Below are 16,969 nucleotides of genomic sequence, written 5' to 3'. Positions count from 1 at the left end.
ACTATTAATATATACAGGGTAGATCCCCCTCCATGACATGCAATTGTTTTTAGCCTCGCCCAATGGTGTTTTGGGCAGAGAAATTGATGCCAATTCTGGCATAGGTGCTCTAATTCTCATTTTTGAATAAGTAACTGATATTTTCAAAGGGTTAATGACAATTGGGCCACTGATTTCACTATGAATATATACAGGGTATATCCCCCTCCATGACATGCAATTGTTTTTAGCCTGTTACTTATATGTTACTTATTCAAAATGGTAATTACAGCACCAATACCAGTGTTGGCATAAATTTCTGTGCCCAAAACACCATTGGGCCAGGCTAAAACAATTGCATGTGATGGAGGGGGATGTACCCTGTATTTATTCATAGTGAAATCAGTGGCCCTATGGTTATTAACCCTTCGAAAAAATATCTGTTACTTATTCAAAAATGGTAATTACAGTACCAATACCAGTGTTGGCATCAATTGATGTGCCCAGAACACCATTGGGCCAGGCTAAAAACTATTGCATGTCATGGACGGGGATATACTCTGTATATATTCATAGTTAAATCAGTGGCCAAATGGTTATTAACCCTTCGAAAATATCAGTTACTTATTAAAAAATGAGAAGTGCAGCACCTATGCCAGGGTTGGCATCAATTTCTCTGCCCAAAACACCATTGGGCCAGGCTAAAAACAATTGCATGTCATTAAGGGGGATCTACCCTGTATATATTCATAGTGAAATCAGTGGCCCAATAGTTTTTAACCCTTTGAAAATATCAGTTACTTATTAAAAAATGAAAATTAGAGAACCTATGCCAGGGTTGGCATCAATTTATGTGCCCAAAAACACCATTGAGCCAGGCTATAAGCAATTGCATGTCATGGAAGGGGATCTACTCTGTATATATTTATAGTAAAATCAGTGGTCCAATGATTATTAACCCTTTACAAAATATATGTTACTTATACAAAAATGGTAATTACAGCACCAATGCCAGTGTTGGCATCAATTTCTGTGCCCAAAACACCATTGGGCCAGGCTAAAAACAATTGCATGTCATGTAGGGGGATCTACCCTGTATATATTTATAGTGAAATCAGTGGCCCAATGGTTATTAACCCTTTACAAAATATATGTTACTTATTCAAAATGGTAATTACAGCAACAATGCCAGTGTTGGCATCAATTTCTGTGCCCAAAACACCATTGGGCCAGGCTAAAAACAATTGCATGTCATGGAGGGGGATGTACCCTGTATATATTCATTGTGAAATCAGTGGCCCTATGGTTATTAACCATTTGAAAATATGTGTTACTTATTCAAAAATGTTAATTACAGTACCAATGCCAGTGTTGGCATCACTTTATGTGCCCAAAACACCATTGGGCCAGGCTAAAAACAATTGCATGTCATGGAGGAGGATCTACCCTGTATATGTTCATAGTGAAATCAGTGGCTTAATGGTTATTAACCCTTTGAAAATATATGCTACTTATTCAAAAATGGTAATTACAGCACCTTTGCCAGGGTTGGCATCAATTTCTGTGCCCAAAACACCATTGGGCCAGGCTAAAAACAATTGCATGTCATGGAGGGGGATCTACCCTGTATATATTCATAGTGAAATCAGTGGCCCAATGGTTATTAACCCTTTGAAAATATCAGTTACTTATTAAAAAATGGTAATTACAGCACCAATGCCAGTGTTAGCATGAATTTCTGTGCCCAAAATGACCGACAGCATTCTGATTTATCTATCTCTGATGAGGATCTATCTGGTTCAGAAAATTCTGCCTCAGATATTGACACTGACAAATCTTCATATTTATTTAAAATGGAGTTTATTCGTTCTTTATCAAAAGAGGTGTTGATTGCATTAGATATGGAGGAGTCTAGTCCTCTTGATATTAAAACCAGTAAACGTTTAAATTCGGTTTTTAAACTTCATGTAGTTATTCCAGAGGTTTTTCCAGTTCCTGATGCTATTTCAGATGTAATTTCTAAGGAATGGAATAGTTTGGGTACTTCATTTACTCCTTCTTTAAGGTTTAAGAGACTGTACCCTTTGCCGTCTGATAGATTGGAGTTTTGGGAAAAAATCCCCAAAGTTGATGGGGCTATCTCTACTCTTGCTAAACGTACTACTATTCCTACGGCAGATAGTACTTCTTTTAAAGATCCTTTAGATAGGAAGCTTGAATGTTATCTAAGGAAGGCTTATTTATGTTCAGGTAATCTTCTTAGGCCTGCTATTTCTTTGGCTGATGTTGCTGCAGCTTCAACTTTTTGGTTGGAGGCTTTAGCGCAACAAGTACCAGATTATAATGTGTATAGCATTGTTAAGCTTCTTCAACATTCTAATAATTTCGTTTGTGATGCCATTTTTAATATCATTAGAATTGATGTCAAGTATATGTCTTTAGCTATTTTAGCTAGAAGAGCTTTATGGCTTAAATCTTGGAATGCAGATATGACTTCTAAGTCAACGTTGCTATCTCTTTCTAAGGTAATAAATTATTTGGTTCTCAGTTGGATTTTATAATTTCAACTGTCACTGGGGGGAAGGGAGCTTTTTTGCCTCAGGATAAAAAATATAAGGGTAAATTTAGGGCTGCTAACCGCTTTCGTCAGAATAAGGAACAGAAGCCTGACCCTTCCTCTAAAGGAACAGTTTCCAATTGGAAGCCTTCTCCAGTCTGGAATAAATCCAAGCCTTTTAGAAAATCAAAACCAGCCCCCAAGTCCGCATGAAGGTGCGGCCCTCATTCCAGCACAGCTGGTAGGGGGCAGACTACGATTTTTCAAAGATGTTTGGATCAATTCAATTCAAAATCATTGGATTCAGAACATTGTTTCTCATGGGTACAGAATAGGACCGCCTGTGAGGTTTTTTCTCTCACGCATTCCAGTGAACCCAGTAAAGGCTCAGGCTTTCCTGAAATGTGTTTCAGAACTGGAGTCATCTGGGGTAATTGTGCCAGTTCCATATCTGGAACGGGGTCTGGGGTTTTATTCAAATCTGTTCATTGTACCAAAGAAAGAGAATTCTTTCAGACCAGTTCTGGATCTAAAAATTTTGAATCATTATGTAAGAATACCAACATTCAAAATGGTGACTATAAGGACTATTCTGCCTTTTGTTCTGCAAGGGCATTATATGTCCACAATAGACTTACAGGATGCTTATCTTCATATTCCAATTCATCCAGATCACTATCAGTTCATGAGATTCTCTTTTCTAGACAAGCATTACCAATTTGTTGCTCTTCCTTTTGGCCTAGCAACAGCTCCAAGGATCTTTTCAAAGGTTCTCGGTGCCCTTCTCTCTGTAATCAGAGAACAGGGTATTGCGGTTTTTCCTTATTTCGACGATATCTTGGTTCTTGCTCAGTCTTTACATTCTGCAGAATCTCACACGAATCAACTTGTGTTGTTTCTTCAAAGACATGGTTGGAGGATCAATTTACCAAAAAGTTCCTTGATTCCTCAGACAAGGGTAACCTTTTTAGGATTCCAAATAGATTCAGTATCCATGACTTTGTCTCTAACAGACAAAAGACATCTGAAATTGGTTTCAGCTTGTCGGAACCTTCAGTCTCTGTCATTCCCTTCAGTAGCTATGTGCATGGAGGTTTTAGGTCTCATGACTGCAGCATCGGAAGCGATCCCCTTTGCTCGTTTTCACATGAAACCTCTTCAGCTTTGTATGCTGAACCAATGGTGCAGGGATTATACAAAGATATCACAATTGATATCCCAATACTCGACTATCTCCGACTTGGTGGTTAGATCACCACCGTTTAGTTCAAGGGGCCTCTTTCATTCGTCCAACCTGGACTGTGATTTCAACAGATGCGAGTCTTTCAGGTTGGGGAGCTGTCTGGGGATCTCTGACAGCGCAGGGGGTTTGGAAATCTCAAGAGGCGAGATTACCAATCAATATTTTGGAACTCCGTGCGATTCTCAGAGCTCTTCAGTTCTGGCCTCTTCTGAAGAGAGAACCGTTTATTTGTTTTCAGACAGACAATGTCACAACCGTGGCGTATGTCAATCATCAAGGTGGGACTCACAGTCCTCAAGCTATGGAAGAAGAATCTTGGATACTTGCATGGGCGGAATCCAGCTCCTGTCTAATCTCTGCGGTTCATTTCCCAGGTATAGACAATTGGGAAGCGGATTATCTCAGTCGCCAGACTTTACATCCGAGGGAATGATCTCTTCACCCAGATGTGTTTCTTCAGATTGTTCAGTTACGGGTGCTTCCAGAAATAGATCTGATGGCTTCTCATCTAAACAGGAAACTTCCCAGGTATCTGTCCAGATCCAGGGATCCTCAGGCGGAAGCAGTGGATGCGTTGTCACTTCCTTGGAATTATCAACCTGCTTATATCTTTCCGCCTCTAGTTCTTCTTCCAAGAGTGATTTCCAAAATCATAACGGAGCGTTCGTTTGTACTGCTGGTGGCTCCAGCATGGCCACACAGGTTTTGGTTTGCGGATCTTGTTCGAATGTCCAGTTGCCAACCTTGGCCACTTCCGTTAAGGCCAGACCTTTAAGGTCCGTTTTTCCATCAGGATCTCAAATCATTAAATTTGAAGGTATGGAGATTGAACGCTTAGTGCTTAGTCATAGAGGTTTATCTGACTCAGTGATCAATACTATGTTGCAGACTCATAAATCTGTGTCTAGAAAGATTTATTACAGAGTTTGGAAGACTTACATTTCATGGTGTTCTTCTCATAAGTTCTCTTGGCATTCTTTTAGAATTCCTAGAATTTTACAGTTTCTTCAGGATGGTTTGGATAAGAGTTTGTCTGCAAGTTCCTTGAAAGGACAAATCTCTGCTCTTTCTGTTCTGTTTCACAGAAAAATTGCTAATCTTCCTGACATTCGTTGTTTTGTGCAGGCTTTGGTTCTTATCAAGCCTGTCATTAAGTCAAGCTCTCCTCCTTGGAGTCTTAATTTGGTTTTGAGAGCTTAACAGGCTCCTCCGTTTGAGCCTATGCATTCTCTGGACATTAAATTACTTTCTTGGAAAGTATTGTTTCTTTTGGCTATCTCTTCTGCTAGAAGAGTTTCTGAATTATCTGCTCTTTCTTGTGAGTCTTCTTTTCTGATTTTTCATCAGGATAAGGCGGTTTTGCGGACTTCATTTAAATTTTTACCTAAGGTTGTGAATTTCAACAACATTAGTAGAGAAATTGTTGTCCCTTCATTGTGTCCTAATCCTAAGAATTCCTTGGAAAGATCTTTGCATTCTTTGGATGTGGTAAGAGCTTTGAAATATTATGTTGAAGCTACTAAAGATTTCAGAAAGACTTCTAGTCTATTTGTTATCTTTTCTGGTCCTAGGAAAGGTCAGAAAGCTTCTGCCATTTCTTTGGCTTCTTGGTTAAAGCTTTTGATTCATCATGCTTATTTGGAGTCGGGTAAATCCCCGCATCAGAGGATTACGGCTCATTCTACTAGGTCAGTTTCTACTTCCTGGGCTTTTAAGAATGAAGCTTCTGTTGATCAGATTTGCAAAGCAGCAACTTAGTCTTCTTTGCATACTTTTACTAAATTCTACCATTTTGATGTTTTTTCTTCTTCAGAAGCAGTTTTTGGTAGAAAAGTTCTTCAGGCAGCTGTTTCAGTTTGATTCTTCTGCTTATAATTTCAGTTTTTTTCATTATAAGATTAAAACTTTTTGATTTGGGTTGTGGATTCTTTTTTCAGCGGAATTGGCTGTCTTTATTTTTATCCCTCCCTCTCTAGTGACTCTTGCGTGGAGTTCCACATCTTGGGTATTTGCTATCCCATACGTCACTAGCTCATGGACTCTTGCCAATTACATGAAAGAAAACATAATTCATGTAAGAACTTACCTGATAAATTAATTTCTTTCATATTGGCAAGAGTTCATGGGGCCCACCCTTTTTGTGGTGGTTATGATTTTTTTGTATAAAGCACAATTATTCCAATTCCTTGTTGATGCTTTCGCTCCTTTCTTATCACCCCACTTCTTGGCTATTCGTTAAACTGAATTGTGGGTGTGGTGGGGGGTGTATTTATAGGCATTTTGAGGTTTGGGAAACTTTGCCCCTCCTGGTAGGAATGTATATCCCATACGTCAGTAGCTCATGGACTCTTGCCAATATGAAAGAAATGAATTTATGAGGTAAGTTCTTACATAAATTATGTTTTTCCAGTTTGTATATCCAATTGTTGTATAAAGGGATTCCACCTCTGTGTAACTACATTATATGAATTATTATTTAAATAAAACCTATATTTTTATTTTAAAGTCAATTTAAAGCAGTCAGACAAAAAAAATGAATAAGAAACCAACTTCTATGAACAAGAAACAGAATTTCACTAAAAAGAAACAGCTTGAATAAGAAAACAACTTCCTTCTCGTGACAAAGTGTGTGGGTGTATGTATATATGTTCTGCATTCAATGCAATGTTAGAGCAGCCCTGGGACATTTAAAGGAATAGTCTAGTCAAAATTAAACTTTCATGATTCAAATAGCTCATGTAATTTTAAGCAACTTTCTAATTTACTCCTATTATCAAATTTTCTTCATTCTCTTGGTATATTTATTTGAATGTAATCTGAAAGGGACATGATTTATTACATATTTGAATAGAAACATATTTGCAATATACATGTATTGGCAAAAATGCTTCTAGTAAAAGTTATCGCTGTTTTAGTGTTAATTTTTTTCTCTGTGTGTGCATGTGAAGCATATATAAACTGTACCCAGCATATATAAACTGCAGCTGCTCAGATAATCAGTGGGGCTTGTATCATGTCAGCAATTAACAAATTGGGTCATTACCAGATGGTACAAGCACCTTAGGCTCTCTGAGCAATGGCTGTGTTGTGGCCACAACTTTTAACTTTTAATTTTTATATTTTACGCTGAACTATAATCATCGTATCCTTTCAAGGACTTACTTTGTCTAAAAGTGTCTATTGATCAATGCCAGTAATTTTGTCTATGCTGATAGTCAGTTTCACCGACACCACTCAGTGAACTAGTTGTTATATTTCATTGTTATATTTCATTGCAATGATATGACCATTTTATTTGTTATTATTTGTTTTTATTTGCTTATATCTATAAACTGAATAATAATCCAATTGTACATTTGTTTTGTTTTAATTAAGAAGTATCTGTTTTTATACACCACATATTGTTGGTTGTTTTCACCGTATGCATTGTACTTATTGCACTTTAAGCATTGTTCCTTGCAACATATTGCAACATATTGTATCACTATTTGTAACAATCATTGCACACACACTTGTATCTTATTCTATAAGGATTCACATCTAATATCCTTCCACCATATAATCATATGCTACCACCGGTAGAATATATATATAAATAAATAGAAATATCACAAACAGATGCTATCACGATAATATATGTTCCTAAACTAGGTTGCCAAAATATATATATTAGTCATACACAATAGATAAAGTCCCACTCACAGCTCTGTAGTTGAGCGCACCCCTCCCCCCACTTGTTTTACAATTCAGAAATGCACCCATGTGGTTTCCAATTTTGGCTGGAATATCCCTTTAAGAGTCTGCCCATTTTTGGTCCAGCACCTGGGCCCAGAGGCAGAACTTTTTTTTTATTTTCTGCAATGAGATTTTTTTTAGTAAAAAAATTTCTGCAGTGTCTTTAAGAAGCTGGTGTTGCTGTGTTTGTTGCCCTTACACGGTGTGCATGAGCACAGGTTTATGTACAGCCAGTGTATACAACATAAACACACACACCCACACACACCCACCCACACCATACACACACACACACACACCATATATACACACTCATACACCATATACACACTCATACACCATATATACACACACACCATATATACACTCATACACCATATACACACACACACCATATACACACACACACACAATATACACACACACACAATATACACACACATATACACACACAAACAGCATATACACATACACACCATATACACACACACACCATATATATATATATATATATACACACACACACACACACACACACACCATATATACACACACACACACACCATATATACACACACACACCATATACACACTCACACACCATATACACCCACACCATATACACACACACCATACCATATACACACACACACCATACCATATACACACACACACCATACCATACAAGAAACACACCATATACACCCACACACTATATACACCATATACACCCACACACTATATACACCATATACACAAACACACACACCATATACACACACACACCATATACACACACAACATATACACACACAAACAACATATACGCATACACACACACACACCATATACACCCACAAACATATACACACACCATATACACACACACACCATATACACCCACACACCATATACACACTGTCACGAAAACCTCAGGATTTAGCTAAGAAGGGGTTAATTCTGTGTAGCTTAAACTCAAAACAGTTATTTGTTTTTCAAGAAGAATTGTGACTTGTGTTTTCTTTGAACTGCCGGGAGTCTCCTAAATAGCCCCACCAAATGTTATTGTGTATGCATTGAGTCATAAAGCCACTCAAGCTCTTAGTCCCAGAGATACACAGGATAAAGTTTATGGCTTAAGCTGTCAATAGAATGCATGATGCAAAACAGGCCCTTTATCACCAAATACTGACCAGGTCACTGAAAGGACATTGGTATATTATGTATATATGTGTGTTAAAACTGTTATAACCTTAAAGGAAGGTAAATATGACAACCTATGGCATATTTGATATCAAACCGATTCTCCCAATAAAACTAAAAGGTTCTAGATTTGTAAATATAGACATTGAGTTACCTAGCAGAACTTATAATGGATTGTATAATTTCAGGCAAGAAATTAGTCTATTGAAGGTCATAAAGACAGGGGGGTTTTCTTAGCCCGCCCAGGAGGGTATGGTCAGGCAACTTGATCTGTGGAAAATGGTATAAGAATTTTATGTTTTAACAATAAGATTGTCATTCTTACAAGGGAATCTGTGACAACACAGAGTAAAGACCCAATTGCTTCATGCCATCTCTCTGGTAACATATTCCAAAGACTAGTACAGTGTAAGGTTTCTAATTTTCTTCTTTTTATTTTGAAAAAACTGTTTGCGTGTGTAATTTTATTTGTAACAACTTGTTTATTAATAATGCATTGTGCATAATATTTTTGGTATAATAAATAATTCCTTTATTAAGTTTGGCCTTTGTCTAATAATTGAACCACATTACTGAAAGAGACTGGAACATTAGAACTGTATAATTTAGGTTATTTTCTGCTAAATTGTATTTCTAGAGTTAATGTGTAAAGTCTGTTTTTTTTCTTAGGATTTTCCCTTTAATAAATTTTAAGTTGTGCCAGTATTGGAGCTATAGGATTGATAGTTTATTGTGGGTGGCATTAAAAGGGAGTTTTGGGCATTTCTCTTACGTCTAGTACAGACTAGGGATCGTGGTTAATCCTTGCACCCACTAAACTGAATCACAAGCTTGCCTGGTGTGGCTAGATTGTGACCTATTGGTGACAGTAAAAGGGGGCTGAAAACCCTTTCTGTGCCAAATAAGTGACTGGCGCAGGGTTGGATAACCTTGGTTCGTCACACACACCATATACACACACACACCATATACACACACACACCATATATACACACACACCATATACACACACACACACCATATACACACACACCATATACAGACACACCATATACAGACACACACACCATACACACACACACTTATTAAAGAATAATAAAATAAAAAAATCTAAGTATTTTGGTTGGCTCCTACACTCCTAGAATACATGTGTTAAGCCCTGACTCACCTTTTCTGCAATGTGCTGTTCCCTGTACCGCACTGGAGATCAGGAAGTGAGAGGAAATTGAAAAGAGAGGAACGTAGCAAATATTTCCATTGAGATAGAACGTAACAGTGACACCTGCAGGCAGAAATGAAAAGTGCAGGCAATATTTTTTTAACTGCTACTGCCGTTCTTTCTGCAGAGACCCTTCATTTTCTGCGATAAGAACGCAGATTACACAGTGTTCTGCCTTGGGGCACCTGGGTAGCACTTGCTGATTGGTGGCTACATTTAGACACCAATCAGAAAGTGCTACACAGGTGCTGAACCAAAAATGGTCTGGCTCCTATGCTTACATTCCTGCCTTTTCAAATAAAGATAGCAAGAGCATGAAGAAAAAAATGATAATAGGGGTAAATTAGAAAGTTGCTTAAAATTGCATGCTCTATCGAATCATGAAACTTTAATTTTGACTAGACTATTCCTTTAAACAACGCCTACACTGTGTCTCTTTTATATATATCTTATATTTTCAGCTGTGGCCAGTGAGAGAAATATATGCACAACCAAAAAAAATAGCATAAAAATATACACAAATATAACAAAAAGTAACAGTAACTCATAGTTTCTTAACATTTTACTTGTTATAGTGAATTAGCTAGCTCCTAACAGATATTCTGCAGGCATCTGAAGTAAGACACTTTTTCGTAATTCGTTTTTTTAAAACCAATGGGGATTTCCATGTTAAAGGGACACTCAAGTCACAATTAAACTTTCATTATTCAGATAGAGCATGCAATTTTTTTATTTTTTTTTAAATTTTTTATTTTGTGCCAACAATGCCACAAATGTAATCATGGAACAGTCAAAACAGATTTGTATAACAGTTACAAGAAATAAAAAAATTAACGTTGCAATGAGTGTGTCCAATCACCCTTATTTGTAACTACAGATTTCATAAGAATGGGACTATCCACCATGTATCATTTATCATTTCTATTTACATCCATTTTTTATGGAACACTGTTGGATTTTTTTAACTTAGTATTTGAGAAAAAGAAAATAAAACAACAGGAAAAAGAAAAAGAGGAAGAGAGGGAAAAGAGAAAAAAAAAAAAAAGGAAAAAGGAAGAAGAAAAGAACCATCTCTCTCCCCCCTCCCCCACCCGCACCCACCCCCCACTACCAGGCGCCCAATTGTACTATTTCAGAGTTTTGATCTGTGGCAAGTTGTTCGATCCGATATTGTTTTTTAAGGTAATTCTTTACTTCATTCGTCGTGGGTATAAGTCTAGTTTTCCATTTTTTAAAAATCAAGTTCCTTGCAGCTAAGATTATTAGGTTCACTAATTTGGCATCTCTGAAATCTTCCTCATTTTTTGACAGAAAAATTATGGTTAGTAGGTTAAATTTAAACAAATCGGTTTTCACCCTTTTTAATAACCAAAATTCTAATCTGTACCAAAATTGTTTGATTTTAGGACATAACCATATCATATGTATTAAGTCTGCGGCTAGCATACTACATTTTGGACATATATTGAATTCCTTATTGTTCCATCTGTGGGCTTTGTCTGGTGTATAATATGTTTGATATAGAACCTTTAGGTGGGACTCTCTCCAAGTTTCAGAAATAGTGGAATTATGGAGGAGTGTCAAGGATCTCATAATGTGTACTTCCTTATCTATGTTCGTATGTAATTGGTCTGACCATTTCTGAGCTAGTTTCTCTACATTACAACCACCTTCCTTCGAGTTAAGATAGGTATACCATGGGGAAATCGAACATTGACCCGCCTTAATCAGGGTTGGCCATGCTTCCAGTTTCCTCCAGGTCCATTTCCAGTTGAATTGGGCTCGTAGCTGGCTAGTGTAATGTCTGGCTTGCAGGTAGGCAAAGAAGTCTTGGTTATCAAGATTGAATTCCAGTTTCAGCTCGTGGAAGGTTTTAATAATTCCTGAGTCTAAGTGGTAGAGCTGTCTGGTACATTTAAGCCCCTGTTCCTGCCATCTCTTCAAATGAGGAGCTTGGGAGCCCTCTTGAAATTCTGGGTTCCCTAGGAAGGTTTGGTATCTGGGGATATTCGTGTTTATACCCATTAATGCTCCAATCTTTTTCCATGCCTGTGTTATTGTGTAAATGGTTTTATGAGTCTTCACCTCTTTGGGGAGAAGATGAGCTGGAGTATGAAGTAATGAAATTGGCTTCAGGGGGTAGATTATACTGTTCTCTAATCTATTGTCCGTAAAATAGTCGGCTTCTGCTATCCAGTCTGCCGCAATTCGGCCTAGAAAGACTAGATTGTAAAGATATAAGTTAGGAAGGGCTAGTCCCGCGAATTGTTTTGCTAGATATAATCTCTGCAGCGAGATTCTAGGTTTCCTTGTCTGCCATATGAATTTGCGGAGCGCCTGATTAAACTTCTTGATATCTTGTGCTTTTATGAACAATGGGAGATTCTGCAAAATGTATGTTATCTTTGGTAGGATTACCATTTTATATAGAGCGGTACGCCCGGCAAGAGAGAGAGGCAATTTCTGCCAGTCTCTCATTAGTGAGATTGCATTTGTGATCGTTGGGGTTATATTTAAAGCGTACCACTCTCGGGGATTGGATGAGACTATAATCCCATGGTATCTGAATGAGTCCACGACAGTTTTAAATGGATTGTTTATTTGAGAGGTGTCGATCTTTCTTAGCCAGAGCAGTTCTGTTTTTTGTTTATTCATTCTATACCCCTGAAAAACATCCAAAGTTCAATTATGTTAAGTACTATAGGAATATTCTTAGCAGTGTTAGAAACATATACTAACAGATCGTCCGCATATAAAGCCACTTTCAGTTCTTTATTGTGAATTTTGATTCCTTCAACATGTTTTCTGATTTTTATGGCTAAGGGTTCAATCGCCAAATCAAACAGAAGTGGCGAAAGCGGGCATCCCTGTCTCGTGCCTTGCCCTAGACGAATGCTCTTAGATTCCTGTCCGTGAATTACTAGTATAGATGATGCTTGGGAGCAAAGATTATTTGCTAAATTTAAGAATTTCTCTTGAAATCCATATTGTTTCAGAGTATTTAAAATATGGTCATGGCTAACTCGGTCAAATGCTTTCTCAGCATCGATTGCTATTACCGCTGCGTCCTGATTCTGATCAGGCTTGCCTTCACTATTTTTAAAATAATCAATGGATAGGAGCAGTTGTCTAATTTTAGATGAAGAACTTCTTTTAAGGAGAAAACCTACTTGATCACTATGGATCACCTCAGGTAAACCTTTTTGCATTCTTTTGGCCAAGATTGAAGCAAAGATCTTATAGTCCGTGTTCAACAGTGCTATGGGTCTATAAGATTCTCTGCGTTGTGGATCCTTCCCTGCTTTGGGTATGAGGATCGTATGTGATGCTAGGAAACTGGGAGGTATTTGATTATTCTGTTGAAAGAGGTGGTTGTAAAGAATAGTTAGATGAGGAGCGATTACTTTGTCCAGGCTTTTATAGAACTCGTTAGGCAAAGCGTCAGGACCTGGTGCTTTTTCGCCTTTCAGAGCTTGAATTGCCTGCATTACCTCTAATTCTGATATTGGGGCGTTTAGTGTCAAATTAAAGTCAGGTGAGATTTTTGTAATATTAATGTCTTCCCAGAAACTGTCCCTTTTATTTATATTGACTGAGTCAGCCGTATATATTGAATTGTAGTATTGAAAAAATGATTCAGTTATTTCCTCTGGTGAGGTAAGTAGTTTGCCGTTAATTTGTATTGCTTCAATTATTTTCGAAGATTTCGAATTTTTTACTAATTTCGCCAACATTTTACCTGATTTATTACCGAATTTGTAAAGATTTGATTGGTATCTTAAGTTTGCTTGTGTGGCGTTCAGGATTAAAAAAGTATCTCTCTCCTCTTTAGCCTTAATGTACCTCTTCCAGTTCTCATCTGAATGGGAGTTCAGATATCTATTGTAGGCATTAGTTACCGTAGCAATTATTTGTGTCTCTCTCAGGCGGGTTTCCCTTCTGATATTCGCTGTGTATGCAATTATGTCCCCCCTTAGTACCGCTTTTGCTGCTTCCCAGAGAGTTACTGGGCTGGAGACTGAATTTTTGTTATTTTGAAAATAATCTTCCCATTTTCTTTTAAGCCACTCTCTAAACTTTGCATTTTTAATCAAGTGCTTGGGAAAAAAGAAGCTTTGTTTTTTAGCAGAAATATTTTTGTCTGGAATATTTAATGTAATTGGTGCGTGGTCGGAGATCAGAATGTCTGTGATTTGTGATTTAACCCCTCTTTGATATAAACTATCGTTGATTAACATAAGGTCAATTCTAGATAGCGATTTAGTTGTTTTAGAATAGCATGTATACTTTTTGCTGTCAGGGTTTTGTGCCCTCCAGACGTCTCTGACTGCTAGGTTCCGCATAAATGATTTAAGTATTTTACTTTCCAGTTTGTCTTTCTTATTTATTCTCTGTGCTACTCCGAATCTTAATCTGTCTAGGGGGGCTCGCGGGGACATGTTAAAGTCCCCTGCGATGACTATATGCCCTTCCGCTATTTCCAAGATTTTTGATTGGAGAGAGTCCCAAAACCCATATTCAATTATGTTGGGTGCATACAAATTGCAAAAAGTATATATTAAGTTTGATATCTTTAGTTTTAATATTATAAATCTACTGAGCGGGTCAGTCCATGTGTCTAGTTTTTCATAATTTAATTTCTTCCCTAAGAGAATAGCCACTCCCTTTTTCCTTTTGATTGAGGGAGCAAAGATACATTCAGCCACCCAGGAAGATTTTAGCTTTGACGATTCTTCGGTGTTGAGGTGTGTTTCTTGAATTAGAGCTATATGGGTATTTATTTTCTGTAAATGTGCCAGTATTGTTTTTCGCTTAATTGGTGAGACAATCCCACCTATGTTCCACGAGGTAATTTTAATGTCCTTATTCATAGCTTGAATTTTGTTCTCTTTGTGGGAGAGTTAGTTTTATGTAATGGAAAGCGGACGCCGGAGGGGGGGGGAGGGGGAGGGAAAAGAGAGAGAGAAAAGAGAGAGAGAGAGAAGAGAAAAAAAAAAAAAAAAAAAAGGGGAAAAAAATAAAAATATCCCTAACGACAACATAATAACATAGAATCATTGGTTCCTACTAGTTATCTATCTTATGTGTGTTTATCCATTGGCCCCATGTTCATTTATCTTTTTCTCAGCTTCCTCTGCTGAGTCAAAAAAAAGTGTTTGATCTTCTAATGTGAGTTTAAGTCTGGCTGGGAATATGACAGTCGCTTGCCATCCCAATTTCAGCATTTTGCCACAGACCGCGGAGAGCTCCCTCCTCTTTAGGGAGGTTTCTATGGAGAAATCCTGAAAAAGCAAAATTTTGTTTTCATTATAAAAAATAGGTTGATTTTTGCGATAGAATTGCAGAAACATCACTTTGTCTTGAAAATTCAGGAACTTTGCGATGATTGGTCTCGGTCTGATTAAATTGGTTGAGGTATCAGGAGCTCTCCCCAGTCTGTGGACCCTTTCAATCAAAATGGGTGTTTGTGTTGGGGGAATTTTTAACAGTTGTGGAAGAACTTGTGTCATCACCTGTATGAGCTCATCCTGTTTAAATGACTCTGGGAGGCCTATTATCCTGAGGTTATTCCTCCTTGATCTGTTTTCTAAGTCTTCAATTTTAGCCTGAAGTTTCGAGATCTTAAGTTGATTGACTTCAGTTTTTGCAAAGTATGTATTTGTTGTGTCTTCTATATCTGAAATTCTCTGCTCTGCCTCTTGGATTCTTTTTGAGAATTGTCTAATCTCTAGAGTCAGAAGCGAAATGTCCTGTCTGATTTCATTTTTTAATGAGTCAAATTTTGGGGCAATGGCTTCTAATATATTGGCTACAAGGTTTTGTGTTTCATGTGAGGTCAAAGTGTTTTGCAGTTTTGTGGGAGTTATTTCTACAAGAGGCTCTGCTTGTGATCCTGTAGGGTTTTTATTTCTGCGGTCCTTGTTTTTGGCAGTCATGCCTAGATTGGATTTGCCCGTGAGTGATGGTGAGGTAATAAATTTATCCATAAACAAGGAAGCACACCCCAATATGGATTAGATGTGAACGTGCTTTGTGACACTCAAAAGTGCTGAAGAATTAAGTGAGTTTATTTTTGGTGCCAAGAAAAAGGAAAAAAAAAAAAGAGGAGTGAAGGAGGGGGGGGGGGGAAGTGAAGGTGCGGGGGGGAGTGACGTGGGAAAAATGGGAAAAGGTGACAAGAAAAAGTTAGTCACGTGCCTTTCGTTAGTGTTGCCTGATCTGTGCCGGTTGTGAGATACAATATAGTGGGTTACAGCTATAGGCTGATTAAGGTGAGGACCCTCAGTATTTGAGCCCCAATCTGGACACGTGCTTATTATGCCCGATTTCTGAACGTCAAGGACACAGGTGTTTACAAGCACTATAGCCTTAGAACTATTTTTAAACTTGAGTTCCCCTTGTGTTAACTTTTCAATTAGAGGATGTGCACTACCTCTATGCTCAGTGGTTTAATCTGTCTGTTCCTCTCTTGATGTATTCCCTAGCCTATCTCCTGTCCCAACCGGGGTAAGAGAAATCATTTACACCCTTATCTAAATGATAACTGAGTAGAGGTTTACACAACACTTTCTATAGTCGTCTAGACATGGGCATTATTTGGTGTGTCATAAAAAAACCAATGTTAGGTCTTGATCTGCAAGACTTATTTTATTGCTCAAGTTTTTAGAGGTACGTGGGGAATATGTTAATTAAGTTTTATCTTCCTGGAGATTACTCCATCTGAATCTTCCCCTGCTTAGCCATAAAAAATCAATAGGTCTGTTGCGTACCTTTACCTCTACCCAAAATCTTTCTCTCTTTTTTTTTCTCCCTTTTTTCTTCCTTCTCTTTTTTTTTTTTCCTTTTTTCTCTTTTTTGGGTTTGTACACAATAATCAGGGTAGTATGTATATCAGGTTACTATGGTGACAACGTTCCTTCTTGCAGCTACTACTACATGTAAAAAGTTATTGGCAAACCCATTTTCTTGGTAGCTTAAGTTTAGATCAACAAGTTATTTTTCATAGGAGTGACAATAAGTAATGGTTATGAAT

Source organism: Bombina bombina, chromosome 3, assembly GCF_027579735.1.
Source record: "Bombina bombina isolate aBomBom1 chromosome 3, aBomBom1.pri, whole genome shotgun sequence".
NCBI classification, from domain to species: domain Eukaryota; kingdom Metazoa; phylum Chordata; class Amphibia; order Anura; family Bombinatoridae; genus Bombina; species Bombina bombina.
The sequence above is the reverse complement of the archived record's forward strand: the minus strand, read 5'-3'. Positions refer to the sequence as shown.